The sequence below is a fragment of the Aethalodelphis obliquidens genome, unplaced genomic scaffold (genome assembly GCF_003676395.1).
Source record: "Aethalodelphis obliquidens isolate GAN/ISIS:26980383/991018 unplaced genomic scaffold, ASM367639v1 scaffold4, whole genome shotgun sequence".
NCBI classification, from domain to species: domain Eukaryota; kingdom Metazoa; phylum Chordata; class Mammalia; order Artiodactyla; family Delphinidae; genus Aethalodelphis; species Aethalodelphis obliquidens.
The window spans coordinates 77607353-77633364 of record NW_020837948.1 but is presented as its reverse complement, the minus strand read 5'-3'; the positions used below and the strand labels follow the sequence as shown (position 1 = coordinate 77633364).

Genomic DNA, 26012 nt, shown 5'->3' with positions numbered 1-26012 from the left:
TAGAAGAATTAATACAGGGTAACTGAGAAAAGTTAAAAACACTGAAAAAAAAATTCTAACATGTTCCACAGAAAATACTATAAATAAAACTTTGGTGTTTCTTTCTTAAAATTCAGATTCTAGTGGTTTAGATACATAAATTTTTAAATAGATAATGGATATATTAAGTGAAAATAATTTTAAAAGTCATAGTTGTTTTTAGCATTTCTAGAAGATTTTCCTTTTATCCAAAGATGAAGAAAACCTTCACGAGGACTTCAGTAAGAGGTATAATCCTGAGATGCTGTATGTATGGGGTAGGAATGTCAGATAAAACCTTCCTTAGAGAGCACATGAAATGCACAGCTAACATTAAAGAAGAGACATGGTCAATTAGTTTTAATAGCATGAGTATTCGGGAAGATTTGTTTAATGATGACACCCTCATTTTACTGAATCAATACCAGGGGTTTTTTTTACAATGAAATGTCTCTCTCTAGTGAGTAATTTCCAATAAATAAATCCATAAATCTATCAAGGCAGAAAATAAAGCCCCTTTGCTTGTCTGGGAATCTATAATGTATGCATGGCTAAAGATCAGTAAGAACTTTTGACACCCAAGTTCCAGGTCAGCAAATGGTCACTAGAGGTCTGGTAGTAAATTTGGGAAAGGCTATTCAAAATAATCCAATCATTACGGATTTGTTTACTGATCATGAAAAACCTATGCATAAATGGCAAAGGTATATACATTCAAAACATGGATTACATTTTTGGGGAAAATAGTCTGCTCAACTTGACATGCTGTTAAGTTTTATCCTTCTTAGATGTTGGTTAACATCTGGAGTTCAGCTGTCTGTTTCACAATCCAGCCACTTACTAGTTGTGTGACCCTGAACGTTTTACTTGACCTCTCTATGCCTCAGTTTCCTCAGCTGAAAAATGAGGTAATAATAGCACTTGTTGACATAGTAGTTTTGAAAATTAAATGAATTAGTCTGTGTCTAACACTTAAAGCTGAAAACAATACCAGGCACAGAGTAAGCACTCGATAGCTATAGCCTATATATATTTTCTTACATATTTTCTTGTAATACTTTATAATGTGGATTTCAGTATTATTTAACTTTTTAAGTCATACAGAATTTTTTGTATAGTTTAATAATTTGGGGACTGGATTTTCAATAGGGCATGTGTTAGAACTTCTTAAATATTAGAGTTATGAAACAATAATATGTACCTTTGTAAAACAAACATGATCTTACAGACACTATGACACCTGGAAACCAGGTTATTTCTTTCTCAAAAATTGAACTGGATTATAAATTCACAATTCAAGGTCTACTTTTGTTATTCTATGAATAATTATCATCTTCAATATAAGTAGTTGTAGAAGCAATTCTTTTGAATCAGTGTAAAGTAAATGGAAGGTGAGATGTCTTATAGTGAGTTGGACTTTATTCTGTTGCAAAAAAACAAACTCATATTTCCTCAAGTGAAGCAATGTATTTTAAGGATGCATAGAGAATTAAGGGAAAGAGGACAAGGCACACTGCCAGGCTCAATAGAATGATGGAACCAAAAGGTCCTTCTGAGAACAGTACAAACGAAGATGGTATGGATTATCTAGTCCTTCTTTGTACTTTATTTCATAATCTGACATGGCCATTGGGATTGGTCACATATATGTATTTCCTTGGCCTCCCCTCTGAATCAGATTCTTCATGAGTGACGCCCTGAAGCTGGTATTCAAAAACTTCTCCTCGTTCTGGTCATGCTGTTCAGTGGGCACTTGCCCATGACCCACTGTTGAGAAGCACTTCTCATCCACCATGAGCTTGTTGATTTAGCTCCTCTTTGTCTCTGCCTCTAACCACCAACTGATCTTATTTTCCATGTCTCTCATTTAGTCGTTCAAAGGAGGATCAGATCACTTCTATCAAACACAATCTTTAATAAGTAATCTATTCATAAATTTATATATGTATGTGTATATATGTGTATATGTACATATGTGTGTGTATATGCTCACATAAAATTGTATGTGTACACACACACAAATACTCATACGTGCAATTGTACAAGAGCAAATGCATTGTTCTAACTTATCCTTTTGGACCCAGTTCTTGAACTTTCATTTTCAGTACTTCTGCTCCTCTTTTTTTGTCCTTTTTGAACTTGCTCATCCTAATCAACATTTGCTATTCATTAAACACAATGGTTCTCTTTTGCATCTCTGTGAGAAGAACAGTCACACTGGGTAAAATTCTTGGAGAACTAGATTCGCTGCTTGGTCTACTTTGTTGTTGTTGTTGTCCTGGGTTTTTGACAAAATTACAACATTACAGAAAGAGTCAAATGGCTCCATGCAGTATTTTAAAAACCATTCCAACTGTGAGCTGAGTGAGCTGCAGGTTGGACAGACTCCCAAAGTCTGAGAGCTTCAGCATTTTCTTAGTGTCAGGATCTACTTCAATGATTTCCTGATCCAGGGCTGAGATCTCAGGAACAAAATTACCTTTCCTTTCTCTCTCCTCCTTCTGCAGCATGATGTAGATACTTCTCATGGGACCACTCTGAACCCCCTTCATCAGATGCCTGCTGTCTTGTGGAAATTCTTGCTGAAAATAATGGCAATCTCCTTGCACATGTGCTTATTCATGTGGAAATTGTTGCCCAGGCACATGTAGTACTTCTTTATAAAGGCCTAGGGAACCTTCTTCACAGTTTTGATGCAAATGCTGCCCATGTTGCTGGGTCCCTGGTAAAAGGGTCTTCTTTTGTTACTTCATTTCCTACTGCCTTATTAGAAGTTGCATTTATCTATAAGACGTACCAGCAGGTGAAAAAATGTGTCTTTATCAGAAAACAGAGATTGAGCCTATCCACTGGGATCACAATGTGGACATAACAGATTTGATGTATACTGTTGCAATTTTCAGAGTAGCAAGATTAGGTACACATGAGAAGGAAAAACATTATTGAGAGATCAAGAGTTTAAAGGAGTACACTGGTAGAAATCTAAGTTAGTGTCAGCATTTAGTTCATTGTTCTCAGCACTGCAGAATTTGATCCTGATTAGGAGTTTTGTACCTTGACATAAGATAACTGTAACTCAGCAATGTGTCACAGATGGTGGGTCATTCTTCAACAGTATTATAAGAAGCCTCTACTACTTTGTTTTTTTACTACTCAACTAAGATGAGATCTTTGAAAATAAATTCATGGGTGTTTATTCACTACTTTTGCTCATCTGTGTACAGTGTGCCATGCAATGTAAATGCTGAGCTTACAGAGAAGAAGCAGAAATGGAAAGATCTTAATCATTATGCATAAAGCTCAAGAATCACTGTTATAAGGAAAACCATGGTAGTCCTATTTGTCAGTAAATCATGAGGGCAGTCAGCGGGGATTTATTTTCTTAAATCTTTAAAAGAGGCATTAAAAAAGAAATAGTTTATTTTCTCTTGTTTCCAGATGTTGTCATAACTGCATGTGAGACATGGAAGTGCAGCAACCACCTTGGTACCATATCGAGAGTCATAGATTAAAGAGTCATGCTTGGGATGGCAGAGAGGAAAAGGGAAAGACCATTGTTTCAATGACCCAATTACATTGTTAAGTCACTGAATTAGTCAAACCTGGAGCCACCCTCTTCCTAACTCATTATTTGAGGCAATAGACTATTTTAAACTGACTGTTCTGTTACTTGCAGCCAAATGCTTTGTAACTGATTTGCATAGATTAATACATTTGTTATTTTCAAGAAATCTATGTCATAAGGAAAGCAAGTCTTAGTATCTTCATTTTAAAGATGAGTATTCTGCAGTTCAGAAAAATCAAATGAGCCACTTAATTAGTTAGTGGCAAATCTACAATTAGAATTCCAATAATTAATCCTGGAATTTAACAGGAATTACTATATAATCTCACATGGCCTTTCAAAAAGAACACATGCAGAATCACCAAAGGCTAATGGTCAGACTTCTGTATATAGTGCCTTTCTGCAGAAAAATATTTCAAAGGGGTAGGACCATTCTACTCTAAGTAGATAGCTAGAAGTAAAGTTATAATAGAATGACTGCCCAAGTAGGAAACACTACTTATTGTACCTGCATTCTTTCAATTGTTTATTCAGTTACCCATTCAACATGCAGGTATTGAGTGTCTTATGTGTGTCATGAAATATACCAGCAGCTTGTGCTGCACAGAGAAAGTATAGATAAACTTGCCCAAAAGAATCTTAGAGTATATAAATCTCAACAATTGGCAAAACACTCTTAAGAGTTCCTTCACCTGCACAGTAAGAATTACTGTAGTAGGAAATTCTTCCCACCTTCCCCATCTGATACAGTAAATAAAAAACAATATTTGCCCAGGGATGGAAGTAAAGTAGCAGTGATTATGATACCTTCAAATACTTAAAGAATGAAGCGGTAGTGGCTCTTGTCTGATGTAGGTTGGGTTCTCTGGAACCAGTTTGAAATGGAGTTTGGTGTAAAATATTTATTAGATATCAGCACCTAAGGAAAGAAGGAGGATAAAGCACTATGGGTAGAAGTCAAAATTCAATGCAGAGCTTATAAATTCTGGCCAATCCAGCTGGGAGTTCTGGACTTAGTATGTTTTTCTGAATGTCCCACATTGGTAAGTCACTGGCCTTTTATATTCTGCCCTGATCAATTGTTGAATGAGCATGACTTCAGCAAAGCAATTCTCTGAAACTAAACAGATTCTGAAGGAGCTCAGATACTCTCTTCTGACCACACTCCATACAAGTAGGCAGCAAGTTCTTCTTCAGAGGGGATCTGGGTGGCACACCTCTGTGTTAATCTGTCCATAATAATTCCCATTTAATTCATCAGTAAGGAATCTGAAAAACCTATGTGAATTATGGTGGATAAGAGTAGGCAATTGAAAAGTCAACTAATAATCAGAAAGAATTGCGATATTTGACAGGCCTCTATAGAAGCCATAAAAACACGCCTCTTCAGGGATCATAATTGACTAATGGCACTGGCTGTTCCACTTTTGGATCCACTACTGTGCTTGCACTGAGTCCACACCTCCCACAAACTGCTCCCAGTCAATGACTGAGAACAGCAAGAGTACAAATGCAGTCCCATTCCTGCAAGATGCAAGATCCTTTCATTAATAACTGTGGCCTAAGGACTTCCCACCAGCCTAGCCAAAATCTTTCTGGAACAGTACTGTGGTCTGAAACTATTTTAACCTGGGGTAGGACAAATAATGTTCCCTCAAAGATGTCTGTATCCTACTCCCTGAACCTGTGAATATGTTACCAAATCATGGGGACACTAATTGTCCATGTGACTAGAACTGTCCATCATGAGTTGAACTCTGTCAGATCTACCAAGTCATTCGTTAGGTAGGTCCAATAGCAATCCATTTTAAAGTGGAAGCAGTGCACCTGGAATCAACCTTGAGAAGGTTCATGTTGTACAAGTAAGTTTGCATAAAGAGGTGGCCTAGGACCCCTATAATCTGCCACAATTGAAATAATGCCTCTCCCGTGGTGTGTGTACATATATATGTATGGCTTCATGAAAGATTGCCAAGACCAACTAACAAAGAGAATATAGTTTGAACTTTGTTCTCAGATGGGTCAACTTGGCATGTGACGACAAGCTAAATATAAACTACTCATGAAACACAGACCCACTCAAAGGTGGTCCTCATTGGTAAGGGGTAATCCTTACAAAGGGCAGGGCTTCAGACAGTACATTTCATCACCTTTCTGGGAAGAGAGAAGTATCCCGAGATAAGTGTATACTTGGAATAATGTGTAGGGGCAAATGGCTTTAGTCGGTTGGGCAGAAACCAGAAGGAAGCAAGATTTTTTTTTTTAAGATCTTTATTGGAGTATAATTGCTTTACAATGGTGTGTTACTTTCTGCTTTATAACAAAGTGAATCAGTTATACATATACATATGTTCCCATATCTAGGAAGCAAAACTTAAAGATCCAGGACAAATGAAATCAGGAAAGAGGTATATGGATGGGCAAAAACAGAGAGGATCTTTGTAAAATAGCATGTTACGGTAAGCACTCAATCCTTGCTGCTTGTGATTATTATTATTGTTGTGGTGACTGTTAATTTATTGTTCTACCACTTCATGATAGGTTTAATTAGGTCTTGTTCATTAATCTTGTTTAGTATTTTGTTGGCCATTTTAGTTTGCAGAAATCTCTCTTTATCTTGATTTTCTTGTACTCTTTCTTTGAAAATCTCTTCATTTTCTCTACTCTTTCTCAAACCTCTATTGATCAGATTTTGGCCACCCAGAGTTTAAATTCTGTACTCTTTTTTCTTTCAATTTTTGAATCTCATTGCTGTTTTGCTTTTGTTTAGGAGTTTCCCTCAATTGTACTTATACTTCTTCTATTTGGTGTTTGTTAGATTTTGGAAGCTAGTGTTCAGTGTCTAAGAGTTCTTTTTACTGGCTCCTTTATATTGGCATCCTATTCCAGAGTTTCAGAAATAATATTTTTTTCAACTCTATGTGAGGATTCTACTTAGAGTTTTGTTTTAAATTCTATACTGTACTTCAAATCATTTCTTTTTTCTCCTAGGGTTATGTGTTTATTTCTCTTAATCTTTCTTGCCTATGTTGTATTGTAGGCTTTTCTCAAATCTTTGGTGACCCATAGGTATTCGTTCATATTTAATAATAAATTTACCCCAAAATAAAGTTTTACAAAGCTCTGTGAACATAGGTGGGTTTGCTAATATATAGGCTTTACTTTAAGTGAGAGGCTATGATGGTTATCTGGGAGCCAACATCATATAGGGGTGCTCTAAATGCCAGAATGCAAAGGTCTTGACTCTAGGGGTCTGTCACCTATGCTAGCTGCCTAGCTCTCCTCCATATGTCTCATTCACTTTGTTTAGGTAAGAATACTTGCATTTTGAGCCTAGGGGAGAGTCCTCAGCTGCTGCTGTTCTACTGGAAGGTACAAGCCAGTCTACTCTTCCATACATGGACTTGTAAAATATCCTCTATTTTTTCCACCCACATATTATATCTACCCTTTCGTAAACCTGATATTCCCTAGTGCTGGGCCTCTCTAGAGTTAAAACAAAAAGGTCAAATATATCCTCAGCTAGAATTCTCTGTTCGGCTTCATCAGTCAACAGAGTTAAATAAATATAATTCTTGCTTTCAAGAAGCTCAGACTCTTGGGTTTTTGATAAACACATAAATAGATAATTATAATACAATGTGAAAAACAGTGATATATTTATATAGGTGTGATTTCATGATCATAGAGACAGGGTGCCCAAACCCATTTGAGAGTCACAGTGCTGAGCTTTTGTGGTCAGGTAAGATGTCCTGGGAGTGAGCATCATCTTTCTCAAGGCCTCATGCCTCACCAGTGATGGATTATGTGATCACAGACTTTGTTTCCTGGGGTAATTTTAGTGTCTTCATATGAAAGGGGGTATAATTCCTCATAGGGTATTTTGTAACGATTAAATGGCATGATACACATAAAGCCCACATAAAAATGCTTGGAACTAGAAAGATCTTGCATACAGAATGCCTTCAACAAATGGTAGGTACTAATTTCCTTCAATTCTATCATATACTTTTATCACATTCTATCTTCTCTAAGATGGGAATTCTTCTTATGATTTATGCCAGAGAAATGTGTCATCTGTCAGGCAATGGATTAGGTTATGATATAGTTGTCATTGCTTGTTTTTGTGTAAATTTAGAAATGCTTAGAAGGTACCTGCTTGTCATCTCAGTTGAGATATTTTTATTGGTAGTTCTAGAATTGATTGAACTTAAAAATAAATCTTAAATTCTTGTTCCAAATGTCTTCAAGAAAATAACTCTATGATGCAGAACTGATACAAAAGCCTTATCATATATACAGAAAAACTCTGCAATTAAATGTAGTAGAGGTTGCCAAATCTCTCTGGATAGCACTAACATTTTCAAATCTATGACAGGTTAGTGTGACAGATTAATTCACAATGGGCTATGGTTTAGGAGATAACATTTTTTCTGCCCAAAACTTCTAGCTGACTTTTAAGAAAAGTTGAGTTACTCCTAGAAATTCATATCTGAATTAAAGGAAAGAAATAAGTTTAATCTGTTTTTTTTTCAATCTGCTTTGGAAGTGTATTGTTAATGTTGGAGATGCAAAACTATGAGCATGGATCAAAACATGCATGTTATCTTCCTCATAACATGTAAAACTGCCAACATACATGATTAAATCAGAAAATCTTTAAACAATGAACTCGATTTTTCTTACTATGCTAAAGAGGAAAATAATGTGAAACTCTTTGTTAGTCAAGAGAGAGGAACAAAACTATAATTATTATTTTTTTTGGTAGAACGCTAAATGGATGTATCAGTTAGCAATTGCTGTATAACAAACCACTCCAAAACTGCATGGCTTAAACCAGTAAATGTTTTTTTATCATACAATTCTGCTGATTTTTAGGCAGTTCTGATAAGAATCAGACTCAGCTGATCTTGGCTGGGTTTGCTTATGATTCTGGGGTCAGTTGACAGGTAAGTTTTGACAAGCTTGTTCAGAATAACCTCAGCTGGGACAACTTGTCTGTATTGCATGTGTTCTCCCACCCTTCAGGAGGTTAGCCTGAATTTATTCTCATTCTGGAGAAGGGTGCAGAGAGGAAGAGAAAGAGTGAGTGGAAGAATGTAATGCCTCTTGAAAGCTAAGCTCAGAACTAGCATATCATCACTTCTGACACAAGTTTGCCAACACAATTCACACAACCAGACCAGATATAAAAGAGTAAATGATAAATTTTACATCTTGAGGTCAGGAGCTACAAAATAACATTTCAAAAGGTACAGATACTTGGAGGAATAAAAGAATTTGTAGATCCACATATTTCAACCCCAATCAACCAAAATGGGGATTCAGCATCAAGCAAATACTTGCTTCAATATAATTTTTGTGCTTCAAGTATTTCTGCTGCCAAGTAACTTCATGTTTGTGATGTCATGTGATTTTTTTAATTTTAATTTTTTAATTGAAGTATAGTTGATTTGCAATGTTGTGTTAGTTTCTGCAAAGTGATTCAGTTTTATACATGCATATTTATGTGTATATATATATTCTTTTTCAGAGTCTTTTCCATTATAGTTTATTACAAGATATTGAATATAGTTTCCTGTGCTATAGAGTATGGCATTGTTGTTGATCAATTTTATGTATAGTAGTTTGTACCTGTTAATCCCAAACTCATAATTCGTGATTTAAAAAAAAAATTTTAACCTTAGGTTTCTTATTTGTAAAACAAGGAGGTTAGATAGATCCTACTTTATGTTTTCAAACAAAATTCTTTTCACCCAAAGAGATTTTACCATACTTCCTTGGGAGATGAGATGGGAGTGGGGCATGCTTTTCCCTCAAAATCACTGATTTAGACATCCCTAAAGAATATTTCCATTCTAAATCTTTATCTCCAAAGACTACTCCTGAGTTCTTCACTTTATTTTCTACACCTATATACTCTTTCATTAAACATTTCATCCATTTATAGATACAATGATTACATATTAATCCAGAATTTTTCTTGAATTCTATTTCCTTCTCTCTAATGACTAAATTATTTTAATGCAAATTTCTTGACATTTTCCAAATCCAATTTATGGTATGTATCTCTGCTCTGTACCAAGAAAGATGAAAAGAAATTGACTTTACCTCCTGCCGAAAACAGCCAATAAATAAACAAAATAAATGGAAAACAATTTTTTTTAAGACACTGAATATTTGTCAATGAATGTCATTGATCCCTGACCTGGGAATGTGACAGGTACTATCACTACTGATTCTACTAATATTGAAAATAATGAACTTTATGCCAATAAATTAGACAACTTAGATGAAATGAAAAAATTCCTTCAAAGACACAAACTACCAAAGTTCACTCAAGAAGAAATGGATAGCTTCAATGGCTTAATATAGCACTATTTCACTTGATCATTTTTTATTTCCTCATCTATGTTTATGATACCATCATTTTACTGGTCTGCATCTTTGAAATCTCAGAATTATTATTTAATATTTATACTTATTTTTCTTCAAAATTAATTAATAACTCTTGGTAAACTTCTTTCATAATATTTCTCTCATTTTAATCTTTTGTTTTTCCATTTCCTTTGCCATAGTCCTCTTGTTGTATAATTTTGTTTCTGTAAGACTCTCTTTCTATCTTGTTTTTTCAAATAGACCTGGCATGTAGCATAATGCATAACTAGCATTTAGTTAGCAGCCAGAGGATATTTGTTGAATGAATAATATGGTGGTTAAGTTCATGAGTTCTGAAAATTAGGTTTCCAGAATTTTATATCTGGCTTTTAAAATCTATCTTTTGGAAATTTTACCTTTCTCACTTAAAAAAAATAATAACTCTATCTTCCTCATAAAGTTGTTATGACTATTATATGAATTGGTATAGATTGATCACTTAGGGTAATAACTGGTGTATAGTAAATTCTCAAAAAACATTTTCAATTTTTACAAATGAATGAAAGAATAAATGCATGAATCATTGCACTAAAAAACCATGAAATGCTTTTAAGCATGGATGTGCCAAAGTCTTATCAGTGCTTTAAAAAATAAATTTGACAATGTGAACAATGGATTAAAAGAGGGTCAATCTAATGTCAAGGAAGTTCATGTAGAGTTTATCCACATCCAGCCCAGAGATAACATGCAGGTGAATTAAGGCAATAAAAAGGGCATTAAAATCAAGGGGTCCCTTTCTCCATCTTCGAAGCTACCAACGGTGGGTCAAGTGTTTTTAACATTCTTAGTCTCTCTGATTTCTCTCCTTCTTGGAAACAGTGACTGCCTAAGACTGAGGTTTAACCAGAACAACAGAGAATAACTCCTGCTACCAGGCAAACAAGCATTGAGTAACAATTAAGAGGGTAATGCTGCTGAGAGACACATAAGAACATGGAGAGAGACAATCTCTGAGCTTTAAAACAAAGAGAAGAATAAAAGCTGAGGATGGAGCAAGCATTGAGAAAATCTCCTTGGCATACAAGCCCTCAACATAAACACAGTATCATTAGAAAATTCTGAACCCTGTTTTCACTGAGGGTAACCATAGCAATGACAAACCTCAAATCCACTTCATCTCCTCATTCGATTAAATTAAACCCTGATACTAAAGGAATAACAAAAAGAATGCTGTTCCCATTTCCAGACATTACAACTATTTATTTCAGTCTCTATTATTCTACATAAAATATATAGCACTCAACCACAACAAAAAATTATGAAGTAGAGAAAAAAAAAGGAAAAAACAACTCACTGCCAAGAGGTTAATAAAGAAAAACTCAGATATAACACATAGGTTGCAACTGAGAGAAATTTTTTTAATAAATATAATCAATGTGTTAAAGGTTCTAATAGAAAAGGTGGGCAAAATGAAAAATCAGATGGATAATTTCAGCAGAGATGGAAACTATAAGAATTAAATGGAAATTCTAGAAACAGAAAACAAAAGCATGTAATAGAAAAGAAGAATGCCTTCAACAGGCTCATAGATTCAGTTAAAGAAAGTACACGCAACTTAGCTAAGGAAAGAATAAAAGACCTAACTTGAAGATAAGTCAAAAGAGGTGACCCAAACTACAGATAAAATAAATTAATAATAATAATGATAACAATAATAGAATAAAAGACTAAAGGATTTAAGAACTTTGAGCCAATATCAAATGAGATAACTTACATAAAATCAGAATTCCAGAATGGGAAGAAAAAATATTTGAAGAAATAATTGCCAATAATTTTCCACAGTTTACAATAACAAACCAAAGATCCAAGAGCTCAGAGACACTGAGCAAGATAAATTTAAAACACACACACACGTATATATTACCAAAGCCAGAGAAAAATGAAGAACTCCTTGAAAAAAAAGAAAAATGATACATTACCAATGGAGAAATAAGAATGACATTAATTACATTACACTTATCAGAATCCACACATGTGAAGACAATGGAGTGATATTTAAAAGTGCTAAAAAGAAAAAATTCACTTCCCACAAATATACTTCACAAATGCATTTAAAATAAAGACTCTTTCAGAGAAACAAAGAGAGAAATTATTGCTAGAAGACCAGCACTAAAGGAAATATTAAGGAAGTTTATCAGGTTGAAGAAAATTATACCAGACTGAAACTTGAATTTGTACGAAGAAATGAAGTTTACTGAACATGGAAGGTAAAACAAAATAAACAAAGGTAAAAAAATAAAATAAAATAAATATATTTCTTCCTTTAATTACTCTGAAACGTAACTACCTGTATTAGTTAGAGGTCTCCAGGTATACATATGAAGAGAGGGGGGTGGAGAGGGAGAGAGACAGAGACAGACAGAGAGATACAGAAAGAGATACAGGTACAGAGAGAGACAGAGATTTACTGTAAAGAATTGGCTCATGTGATTATAGCAGCTGGGAAGTCCAAAATCTGCAGGATAGGCCAGTAGGCTCAAGACCCATGAGAGCCAATGGTGCAGCTCTAGTCCAAATGTAATCTGCCAGAGAATATTTTTTCCATACTCAGGAAGGCCAGTCATTTTTTCTATTCAGCCCTTCAGCTGGATGGGGTCTACCCACATTATGGAGGGCAGTCTGTGTTACCCAAAGTTCACCAATTTAAATGTTAATCTCATACAAAAACACTCTCAAAGTTGACACAGAATTAACCATCACACTATCTAAAGCAAAAATAGTAGCAATGTATTTTGTGTTTATAGAATATGTAAAAGTAATATGTGTGACAAAAATAGCCCAGAGGTTGGGAGGTGGAAACTTTAAAAATATATGTATTTAAGGTCCTTACACAACATGTGAAGCAATGTAATATTATTTAAAGGCAGACTCTAATTAAATTAAGTTTTATGTTGTAAAACTTAGGAAATTCCTAGAATAGTTAAAAATGTATAAATAATAAAAAAGTAGAAAAACATAAATCATAAATAAATGCTTAATCAACCCAAAGGAAGGGAGGGGAAAAGAAAGAAAATAGCTCCCCTCCCACCCAAAAAAAAGCAACTGAATAAGCAGAAACAGGTACCATGATGGTAAAATTTATACCAGTCATTTTAATAGTCACACCAATTAAAAAAGAAATTGTAAGATTAGATTAAAATGCAAGATCTGACTGTTGTCAACAATAAACACATTTTACATATACAGTTAAAGGATGGGAAACGACATAACATGAAAACAAATTTTTTAAAAGCTGGAGTAGCTATATTAATATTAGACAAAAAAAGACTTGGAATAAGAAATGCTACCACAGTTAAAGGGAGCTATGACATAATGATAATGGACTCAATTCTCAAAGAAAACAGAGAAATCCTAAATATGTATGCACCCACAACAGGGTTTCATAATACATAAAGCAAAACTGGAAGAGAAATAGACAAATCCACAACTACAGTTGGAGACCTCAACATTCCTCTCTCAGTACTAGATAGAACTAATTGGCAGAAAATGAAAGTTAAAATATTGAAGACCAAAAAAGCACTCTCTATCAAATTCATCTAACTTACATATATAAACTTCTTACAATGATAGCTCTTCTTATACACATTCTTAACAAGTGCACATGGAACATTAATTAAGATAGATCATATTTTGTACCATAAAATCAACCTTGTTAACGTAAAGAAAATACAAATCATACAAAGGTTATACTCTGTCCATATAAAATCAAATTAAAATTTAAAAAATCGATAACAAAAATATATTCTTAAAATATTCTAATATTTGAAAATGGACTTCTAAATAAATACAAAACAAATAGGAGAAAATAATAAGTACAGAACTCAATGAAATTAAAATAAGAAAATTAATAGAAACAAAAATTAGTTCCTTGAAAAAAATCAATAAAATTGATGAACTTCTACCCAGACTGACCAAGAAAAAAAGAAAAAGAAAAAGCTCAAATTATCAATATTAGGAACAAGAGAAGATGCATCATTCAAAACCCAACAGATATTAAAAGAATAATAAGGGAATAGTATTGTATTCAGATAAATTTGAAAACATGGATGAAATAGATCAATACCTTGAAAGACACAAACTACCAAAGTTACTCAAGAAGGAACAGATAATCTGAATAGTATTATATTGTGAAAGGAGCTATGTCAGGAATGAATGAGACGTGACCTAAGGACCTCTATGTTTACTGCCTGAGCTGAACCTTTGCTAAAGACTCTGAAATAAAACTGCTGAATAGTTGGTGAGTTGCCAAAAGGAAATAATGCTGAGAATGGGACTTTTTCAGGACAAAGAAAATATACCTTTCCCTAGTGACAAATGAGATGTGTTCTATAACCCAATTATATGTACAGAAAAAATTTACCCTCCAATCCAAATATTTGGTAAACAATTTGTATAACCCTGCATGAACTTTCCCTGTTTTCTCATAAAAGCCCTCACCCATTTTCCTCTGTTGGGACAATATTCTGGGTTCCTCTGGAATCTGTGATTCATAAATTGCAGTTCTAAGACCCCAGATTAATAAATTGCATTTTGCCTCTTTATAGTTCATGGGTCCCTTCAGTTGACAATATCTACTGTAGAAACTGAATTCATAGTTAAAAACCTTCCAACAGAAAACTTAAGGCCCAGATGATTTTACTGCACAATTTATCACACATTTAATGAACAAATAGTTTTAATTCAATCTTTTTATACAATCTTTTAATGATGAAAACCTGAACATTTTACACTTAAGATTGGGAAAAGGTAAGATTGTTCTCTCTTTCCACTCTTATCCACCATTGTACTAGGGTCCTAACATCAGTTCAATAAGGCATAAAGAAGAAATTTAATGAATATATATTAGAAAAGAAGAAATAAAATTCTATCCTTTCGCAAATGACGATTGTCTACATAAAAAACAAACAACAACAAAAAAACCTCTCAATCTAAAAAACACTATCATAGAACTAATAAGTGAGTTTAGAAAAGTTACAAGTTTCAAGGTCAGTACATTAAAATCAATTGAATATATTAACAATAAAATATTGGAATTCAAATTTAAAGTACCATTTATAATAGCACTGATAATAATAAAATACATAGCATTAAATCCAACAAAATATATTTACTAACTTTAGGTTGAAAACTACAGAATATTGATGAAAGAAATCAAACAAGGCCTAAATAAATGGAGAGATATACCTCGTTCATGGATTGGAAGACAATATTCTTAAGATGACAATTCTCCTCTATTGATCTATATATTTGAAGAAACCTCAATCAAAATGCAAACAGAACTTTTTGGAGAGATGAACAAGCTGATTCAAAAATTTATATGGAAAGAAAGGAACTAGAATTGTCCAAAAAAAATTGTGAAAAAAGAATGAAGTTGAAAGGCTCACACTAATTGATTTCCAGACTACAGTGTGGTATTGTTGTCAAGGTTGGCCCATAGATCAATTTAGCAGAATAGAACATCCAATAATGTACCCACACAAATACTGGCAATTGATTTTTGACAAAACGCATACAATTTAAGTGAAAAATAAGAGATTTTTTCAGATAATGTTGCTGACAACAATTGGTCATCCATTTTGTAAACAAAAAATTTAATCTAAACCTCACCTATTAACAAAAATTAGCACTAAATAATTTAAAGATCTACCAAAAGATATAAAGCTATAAAATTTGCGTAAGAAAAAAGAAGAGAAATCTTTTTTTTTTTTTTTTTTTTTGCAGTACGCGGGACTCTCACTGTTGTGGCCTCTCCCGTTGTGGAGCACAGGCTCCGGATGCGCAGGCTCAGCGGCCATGGGTCACGGGCCTAGCCGCTCCGCGGCATATGGGAGCTTCCCAGACCGGGGTAGGAACCCGCGTCCCCTGCATCGTCAGGCAGACTCTCAACCACTGAGCCACCAGGGAAGCCCAAGACAAAACATTTTTGACCTTAGGTTAAACAAACAGTTCTTAGCTACATCACCAAAAATATAATCTTTCAGAGAAAAAAAAAAGATAAATTGGACTTTGTCAAAATTAAAATAGTTTGCTCTGTGAAAGACACAGTTAAGAGAATGAAAAAATAATTCACTGGTTCCACATGAAAGGAGCTTGGATGTCACCATGCTGTCCTAATAACAAGTAAAAAGCTGAATAGATTAAGAAATCAACAATTCTTCTTGCATCCATAAGATAGGGGAGGACACAGAGCAAAACACTACTCCCAAGTTTGGACACAGACAGATAAAGGGAGTCTTGGCTTACCAGAGCAGAGACTCACGAAAAGAAACCTCCACGGGAACCACGGGTGGGTAGGAAAACTTGAACTTTAATTGACAAATTGCTGAAGGCTCAGTGCAGACAACTCAAGAGATTAAAAACTCCAGGAAGACTCCATCATCAGTATTGTGAGATTTGCCACCAGGAGTGGTAAACTGAACTCCCACAGTAAATATGGAAGAGAAATCCCCTCAGCCTCCTGGCAGGTGGGAGGGAAAAGGAACCATTTTGAAAAGGAACCATTTGCAGACCATTCCGTTCCTTTCAACGAGGCCTACCTTCAGGTGAAACTAGTTAACTAACCAAGGGGAAGAGAACTATCCAACTCCAGCTGAGCCTAGCCTTCTCCTTGGGAGAAGGGAAATATGTTAACAAACTCCAGCCCGCTCTACCCATCCTGTCCCATCCAAGGGGGGAGAAAAAAGGAAACCCTGTGAAGCTCACAGTATAGAGGTACAGGCTCACTAAAAGACTGATACCTAATCATAGGACTATCAAACACCTGCCCTCTCCCCTCACGCCTCACCACCACATTACTAAGGGCCTCTTACAGCAGTTCCATTTTCCTGGTATAGCATGTCTGGCTATCAATCAAAAATTACAAGGCTTAAAAGGCAAAAAGCACAACTTGAAGAGACAGAGCAAGCATCAGAAGCAGACCTGGAGGCAGGAATGTTAGAATTACCAGATAGAGAATTTAAAAACTGTGATTAATATGCTAAGGGCTCTAATGGATAACACTGACAGCATGCAAGATCACATGGGTAATCTAAGCAGAGTGATATGAATCTGAAGAAAGAATCAAAAACAAGAAACACTAGAGATGAAACTCTGTAACGGAAATGAAGAATGACTTTGAAGGACATATAAGTAGACTGGACACAGCTGAGGAAAGAATCCCTGAGCTAGAGGATATATCACTAGAATCCTCAAAACCAAAAAGCAAAGAGAACAAAGACTGGCAAAAACCAGAAGAGAATATCCAAGGACTGTGGGACAACTACAAAAAGGATAATATACATGTAATCAAAATATCAGAAGAAGTAAAAGAGAGAGAAACAGAAGAAATATTTGAAACTATAATGATTGAGAATTCCCATAAGCTAACGTCAGACACCAAACCACAGGTCCTGGAGGCTTACAGAACAACCAAGAGTGAACGCTAAGGTAAACTACAGACTCTGGGTGATTAGGATATGTCAATGTAGGATCATCCTCAGTAAAAAATGTACCATTCTGGTGAGTGATAATGGGGGAGGCTATGCAGGCATGGAGACAGAAGGTATATAGGAAATTTCTGTATCTTCCTCTCAATTGTGTGGTAAACCTAAAAGTACTCTAAAAAATAGTCTTTTAAGAAAAAGGCAAGTTTTACTATAAATCAGGGGCAGAAGTGCTCTAAGTGCACTTAGAGCAGTGCAAAAAAAAAAAAAAGGATAATTCTTAGACTAGGAGAAAATATTTGAAAAATCCATGAGACAAAGGATATGTACCCAGGAAAAAATATATATCAATATGTCTATATTTGTGTATGTATACATACATACATGCATAAATTCAAGAATAAGAAAGCAATCCAGTAAGAAATGGACAAAACTTTTGGGGAGACAGTTCACCAAAAAAGATAGACAGATGGCAAATAAGCACATGAAAAGATACTCATAATTATTTGTCTTTAGAAAAATGCAAATTAAATCAATTTTGTACCACCATTGTAGTGGTACAAGATGCCAATACACATCTAACAGAATGACTAAAAATTTTTATTTTTTTTAAAAGATGAAGAAATTAACAACACAATGTAGCTGCAAGGATTTAAAACAACTGGACATCAATGCATCCCCTGTGGAAACATACACTGTAGAGTCACTTTAGAAAACAGACTTGTCTTTTAAATTTAAACACATATTTACCATATGACCCAGCAATTCTAGATATTTACTGAAGAGAAATGAAAACTTGTGTTCACACAAAAATCTATATGTAAATGTTTAGAGCAGCTTTACTCATGATTGTCAAAACCTGGAAACAACTCAAATGTCCTTTAACTGGTGATGGTTAAACTGATACCCTCATGTAATGGAATACTGATACTATAATGGAATACTAATCAGCAATAAGAAGTAACAAAATGATTGATACATGCAACAACGTGAATTAATTGCAAATGCATTTTGCTAAGTGAAGGAAGCCAGGCCCAAAAGAGTACACAACGGATGGTTCCATTTACACGACGTTTGGGAAAAGGCAATACAATAGAGACAAGAAACAGATCGTGGTTGCCAGGGCCTAGGGTTGGCAGGAGGAGACTACAAAAGGTTAGTAGGACATTTGGAGGGATGATGGAGCCATTTAAATCTTGGCTGTGTTTGCCAAACCTCACAGAACTGTACACTGTTCAAAATTAAGAATTATACTGTTCCTTTGAAACAAGAGCCTGTAAAATTTCTAGGTTAAAATTTATGGTCTCTGTTTCTTCTGAATTAGTTTTTAATTAATCAATGGGTATTATTTAACATACTTTTATCTTTAAATTCAAGTCAGGAAGCTTGATATCTAAACATTTGGGCCTGAATTTTAAAAATTAGAATTCTAAAATGCAGCATGAATTAGTTATACAAATTTTGAATAATATAGTTTGTTTATAATAACAATTCAAATTAAACTCCTCATGGGTTCACTGTGTTCTAAGTAAATTAATTAAAAAAGATACCTACTTATTAATTACAAAGATAAAGACAAGAAATTCTAATGAGCACTAGTGGCTGGGAAATAAAACTAGAGCAGCTTTGCAATAATAAAAGATTAAAAAGACAAAGGAACTATCTACAAAATGTGGATGAAAATAAAGGCTGTACCTCAAGAATTTTATGTAAAATAGGGTAGGTAAAGAAACAGTACTTATGGAGAAAAATGAGAAAAAAATTAAAAGTAAGAAAATGTAAGATTTGGAGCAGTTTCACTGTAACAGATGGAGATTTGGGAGTCATCTGCACAGTTGACAGTTAAAGACATTTGAGTTGATTACACCTCAGAATAAAGACAAAAGAAAAGAGGTACAAGGGAAAGACGTCAGGGAGAAATCTAATATATATGTGTATATATATGTAGATATGTGGAAACAGGTAAAGGAGAAGGGGGCAATATGGATTCAGAAGAATGATGGTTTTGTTGAGGTAAAAAACAACTTTTCAAAAACTGAGGTTCACGAATTATTTTTGTGTTCTCAACACGATAAACATGTAAAAGAATGAGTGAGGAATACAAAAGACAGACAGTTGGTGAGCTCAGCTCTACATCTCTATATAGAGAGAAACAGAGAAGGTATTTGTTTCAGGTAAAAGAAGTTACTAAGTAGCATATTAAGTCTCTCAGGCAATTAAATTCAAGAAACCCCAGACTACTAATCCCACTACCCACCCCCTACCTTTATGGGAAATTGAATAGAAAGATATTTTCTTTTAATGATCTTTCACTTTAACAAATATTTACTGAATCTTTGAATATGGAAGGCAAGAACACTTTCTGGCCTTTGATTCTCCCTTTGTTATAATTTATTATTATTGTTTCATTAGAAAATAACCCAATGTTAATCAAATTTAAATTTAAAATAATCTATTTGTTGTTAAGGAAAAGAAAAGTTTAGAAAATAATTTCATACATTTTGCAATTGGCACGCAACACATAGAACACGTGTGTAAAGAATTCTGAACAAAAATTGAATAAGTAGTAATATGTGAAAGCAACAGATTCAGAACTGAAGTATATATAATAATTTTTCTAAAATTGTTCCATTTCTTTACCTAAAATGATCGAAGCAATCATATGGAAGCTATAAGTAGAGAAAAGGTGATTGATTTAAGGAACTCAAGAAGCCCTTAAAAAATAAAATTCTGATTAATTATTTGAAAGCAAAAACCTTAGTAAAAAACAAGAATGAGAATGTAACCTAGAATGTTGGGAAATCAAAGTGCCTAGCTGAGATTTCTTTACAACAACTCACTATTAAATTGCCTGCGAAAATAAGGACCTTGTAAAACTCCTGTTGATAAAAAGCAGATAAGCAAGTACTAGGAAAATAGGAACATGTTATATGGGTCTTAGGACCATAACTTTTCAGAGGGTCCTGGGTACATATATTTAACCATGCAATTAACTTTCTATGTTTTGAATCACTAAGTACTATTTCTGAAACTCACAATTTTTTATTGAAGTAATAGTTCTCTCTAATAAAAAGAAAACATGAAATACTTGTATGATTTTTTTAAAGAGAATATACTGGTAATAATCTTTCACTTTAACAATTTTTACTGAATGTTTAAATATCGAAAGTACCCTTGATTCCCCTCTTTACTAGGATTCCCTTTTTAATAAATATTCATTCTAGCCTTAATCGAAGTTAAAATAACTATTCTAGCTCTCTAGAGCAAAGAACATAAAAAATAACCTCATATTTTTATAATTAATCCAATTATTTATAATATATAGATACATATTTATAAATGAGGAAATATGCACACAAAATTGAATTAGCAGGCATCACTACTAGATTTACACTACTAGAAATAAAACTGTATGTATCGCTTTCTCTAAAATCCAAACATTAATATTTACTGGCGATGTCCTGGAAAAATACATATCTTTGACAAGGCGCAGCATTTGACAGGTGGTCCACAGAACACAAATTCAACAATAATTCAAACTATCTGCAAACATATTATTACATATATGTATTACAGATACACATGTTACAGATATATAATTATGTATAACATATGATAAGGACATTTTCTACATTAAAATATTTTCTATTTAGTAACGTAGAGGATATTCTTCTGCTACAATAGCACCTAGAATTTCAAAAGCGGAGATCAAGCGTTCTTAGAGGCAGATGGCTTGACCAGGAAGTTGAAACGTGGTGAGGATCTCTCAAACAGAGATGGAAGCAAGACAGATATCCCAGGCAGAAGCAGCATGAGGAGTGGTAGTGCAGAAGTGGGTGCTGTCCTGTGAGCCATGCATCTCTCTAACAGAGCAAGTGTGTTTGGCTCCAAGAAAGTTTCATGTGCTGAGTGCCTTTGCATGCCTACAACTCTGGTCCTGATATCCACATTGTCAATGGGGAAGTGATGAGTATATGAACATTTATCATTTATTTGGTCCTTCTATCCCTTCCTATCTATGATCACACATATACTTTACTTATTTTATCTTGTCTAAAATGTCTCACAAGCTACTTGCTTCTGTACTTAGTTTCACCTACTTTCCATATGAACATTAAATACCATAGGATTTGGGTAGTGTGGTTAGTCCATCCCACTATACCCTTTTCGAAGTGTGTAAACCTACTTCATCTCTTTTCCCTTACTTCCTGCTGTATGTTTCAAATGGATTCAATCAATAAACAATGCAATTTGAGTAGCTTACTTTGGTCCTGTAATGTAGCATGCTTGGCATCAACCAGAGAATTATAGAAATATAAAGAAAATATGGATGGTGAGATTTATTTTGTTTTAATTTACTCTTAGGAAATCTATAATGTCTCCTTTTATATGTAAGTAATAAGTACCCTTATTTTTATACTTACATTTAAGATGCCAAAAACCTATTCAATGAAAATAGGGAAAATTTGACAATATCTAAGTAGGAAGGGATAAGTGATGAAAGATGGTTTTGTGTAAGGAGTTTTAGGAAATGGTGATGAGAGTTCCTGTGGAGGAATTAGCCTTGGATGGCAAAAAGGACATCTCCTCTTCAAGTACAGGAAAAAAAAAAAATTCAGTAAAGTCATGTTCCAAACTGATTTAAAAAGAGGATAGGAAGTTGAGGGGTGTTCTTTATGTATTTATGTAACTAATATTTGCCAAGCATCTACGACGTTCAAGACATGGCGATCAGTGTTACATAGTCTACACATGCATAGGGAAGACAATTCAAGATGAAATGGTTGAGATCTGCAGAATCAGTAAGAGTTGTCTGAGTGTGGAAGACTAGAGGGGATAAAAGGATTTCGGACAGAAGGAATGTCTGGTATAAAGTTTAAAGTTTAAGGATCATGTGACACTTTCAAAAAGTAAAAGAAGTTGGCTGAAGCAGAATGTGTGTCTGTGGAAGGGTGGAAGGCTGAAGACATAGGAGAGTAAGATGCACAAGGAAAAATTGGAAAGGTAACTAGACAGGATTGATTGTGGAAAACTGTTTTTATCCTAAAGACAATGAAAAACCACAGAGGGTTTTTAAGCAGAATGTAATATAAAATAATGATAATAACAACCACCACATTAAACCCAACTGTTGGCTATGTGGAAAATGGATTAAAATAACTTTGAGAAAAGAGGATTGGAGAGCAAAAAGTTAAATGGATAAATATTTCCTGGAGGAAGATTGTAAAAACAAAAATTAAAGTAAAATATGTTAAGATCTTAGGGGAAGAAATGATAGAAGTATGGCCTGATGTTTTGGTAGCTGTAACATGTATAAGAGATGAAATACAATCTTTCAGAATTTGGAAAGAAAAAGTTAAATTCCATTACTGTCAAATACGTACACTTTGTTACCCATATGAAAAATGCTGCATGAAAACAATACAAAGAAAATATCCAATAGTCATTTTCCTGTTAGTACCTGTTACCCGGTATGCTTAACTATTATGAAAATGAGAAAAATAAAACCCCTTGCAGCTGTAAGATTTCTAAATTTTTCTACACACATTTTATATCATTCCCATTACTCCCAAAACTCAGCCCAATGATAGACACAGAGTGCTTATAGATACTGACGAAAATTTTCTGTTTTCTACGTGATTGTGGTGCTTCTGCTATAGAGCCCTATTTCAAATTAATTTCTGTTAAGAACAATACATCTGCACCACTATAACTGTACAAGTCTATAAATTTGTGTCCCATTTCTAAATTTCCTAAGGCATTATCCTCATTTTGGTATAGAAAAACACTAAAATACATTTTTTAAGTATTTTTTTGATGTCCCAATGCTGGAATAATAGTAAGCCACTAGCACTAGTGCTGCAATCAGAATGGAAGGTGACCTTAGATCTGGGACAGAGTTCTAAAGACCCTGCTCCTCCAGGTTTAAGCACTTAATTGAGGATTTGGGAAAACTCTTGAGAGTTTCATGGAAGGGACTAGAACGGCATAGACACTTGGAGGGTCTGGGGCACTCACTGTTTACCATCTACATGGTAGCATCCCAGCATCTTATCAATCATAATGCCCATTCTATTGTATAGCATTTGAACCCTGGCCCTGTCATAACGTTTGATCTATTAACAGCCTCATCAATTTCCTATCCTCTGTTCTGTTTGCAATATTCTTCCTACTCCTTCTTTCCAAATCATACATAAAATTTACTCCTTTTCCCTGTCTATAAGACTTGCCCATGTCTTCTTTACCTGCTTCTTGACATGTGATGAAGTTATTCGTCCCTTGGGGTATGGTTGCACCTTGACAATTACTTTAGACCCAAACAGCACATTTCTCATAAGCTTGCTTTTGGAGAATGCATCTTTTGAACTCTTTTCCACTCAAACTTTTCCTCTTCCCTTCAAATGGTTTTTAATAAGCACAACTTTTATTTGTTATTCCTGTTGTAGGGAACCACAGATCTGCGGTGTGGTTCATGCAGAAGATGCTGTCTTAAAGCACCACATCTATCTTTTGAGAATGTACTTTTAAAAAGGATGTGATATAAAAAACAAACAAAAAAGAAATAATGATTTATTTTCCCACCCTCTCCACTGTCTCTCACAATTTAATTCAACTCCTGTATTTCTGTGCTTCTCTCTCTTTCTCCTCATGGTGGTTTTCTCCATTTTCTTACCCTGTAGATTCATCACCAATGTCACGTGGTACGATAATTATTTATCTGTGAACTTAAGAATTGCATCTTATGCCTTATTAACATCCTCTCTACCAACTACTGTCCTTGGACTAGTGCTCAATTAGTAGTAAGTGATTGATTTGATAGTTTGAATACTAGAACATGTAGCTTTCTCTTTATCAAGCACTAGATCTATAGATTTCTTAGACTCAACATCAGGGTTCTTGACTTATGACACATAAATAATGTGACACGCTGTCTAAATTATGACATAAGTCATGAAATTGTCCCATAAGGATTCATGTTCTCCCAGTTGAGAAGCTGTACGACTAAATATCACAATGAATAGATCGGATTAAAAAAGTCACATGGATCAATTTATTCATTCAGCAAAGGCATTCTCCTCCCCCCCTCCATCTTGCCTCACATCCTTGCTAACCACACAAGCTTCTCTGAGAAAGTATGGATGCCTTTATATAAGCAGGCTTGGCATCAGTTAAAAGCGCTCAATCAGATAAAGTGACAGATAACTTTCTTACACTGGAGTCAAGAAACCCTCTCACCATTCTCATGGGGATGCTCTGTGGTGACTATAGTGTCCCTAATGTAGCTGATTATAAATGGAGCTGGAAACTCATTCAGCACCAGAAGCAAGATCACAATAGAGTGAAAAGGGCACTCCAGAGTAATATGTAGTCTGAGATTCATTTTCTGATCACTGTTCTTCAATATTTCAAATCATGCACCTAAGTTATTAGTTCTACGGAGTCTGAACAACTTATTATTTGCCCTATTTTGTTCTTTTGGTTATACATCTGTGGCATGCCGTCACATTCTTACTGAAAAGAAACAAATGTCCATTTATAAACAGGGCCTCCATTATCAGGTGTTAATAAATTACACAAGAACAAGATTCAAGATTAGGATTGTTGGAAATCAGAACTCATCTGTGCTGAAATTAAAACTATAGTAATGCAAATAGGTACCTCTTTTGTAAAATATATTCCAGGTGAGATGGGACTGTTCTCATTGCCAAGTGAAACTTACAACGGAGTAAGCTGAATACATTCTTTGTTTACTCATTGAAACTTGCTTTATAGCAGGATAAATTTTCTGAAGTAATATGTGGGGAAAAAAAGAAGTTATGTCATACTTAAAATTAATTCCACAAGTTGCTTCAAGTTAATTTAGGCATTTTTTTTTCTATAAGGAACTATATACAGAAAACTCTGTGAAGTCTAACTTGAAAAGGTAAGAAAAGATTCTAATGTTGCTAATAGCGTATTCAGTGGGTGTTACAAACTGGAGAATTTAAATTATTTTCAATTAATTACCATGAGAGAGGAAAACAAAGGGTAAAGAAACATTATTAAGAAATGAAAATGCAATTGAACACTTGTAAAACTGAACTCTCCCCTTTGTCCCCCACTAAGGTGTAAACCTTCTGTATTTCTGTGTAACCAGTTCAGAAATCATGTCATCCATGACTCTTCCTTTCCTTTGTTACACTAACCCACCACCTAAACTGCTGCCATGTCATGTAATTTCTCACTTCTTAAGGAATCCATCTCCCTTATTCCCTCATCCAACTCATTTTAAACTGTCTTTTTGCTCTCGACTTTTTCCTCACCTCTAATTTACCTTATGTACCTTTAAAAATCATATCATGTCATACACCAGTGTCAAACTTTCTATTTGCCTTCAAGATCAAACTCCTTAGCTTGACTAATAAGCCTTTTATAACCTGGCCTTTGTTTTCCGACTTTAACCTTCTTCACACAGTCAACACACCCCCACCACCCTCTCCCCCATGCCCAACACACACAAACTCTTGTCTGGTTATATTAGCCTACTTAGGGTTTCCTGACTGTACCAGGAGCTCCTGACTTCATATACT

At 34.5% G+C, this 26012-nt stretch overlaps 1 pseudogene; it reads right to left on the bottom strand.

Moving 5' to 3' along the window:
* Positions 1–2333: 2333 nt before the first annotated feature.
* LOC113613903 (40S ribosomal protein S17 pseudogene) lies at positions 2334–2728 on the bottom strand (annotated as a pseudogene).
* Positions 2729–26012: the final 23284 nt, after the last annotated feature.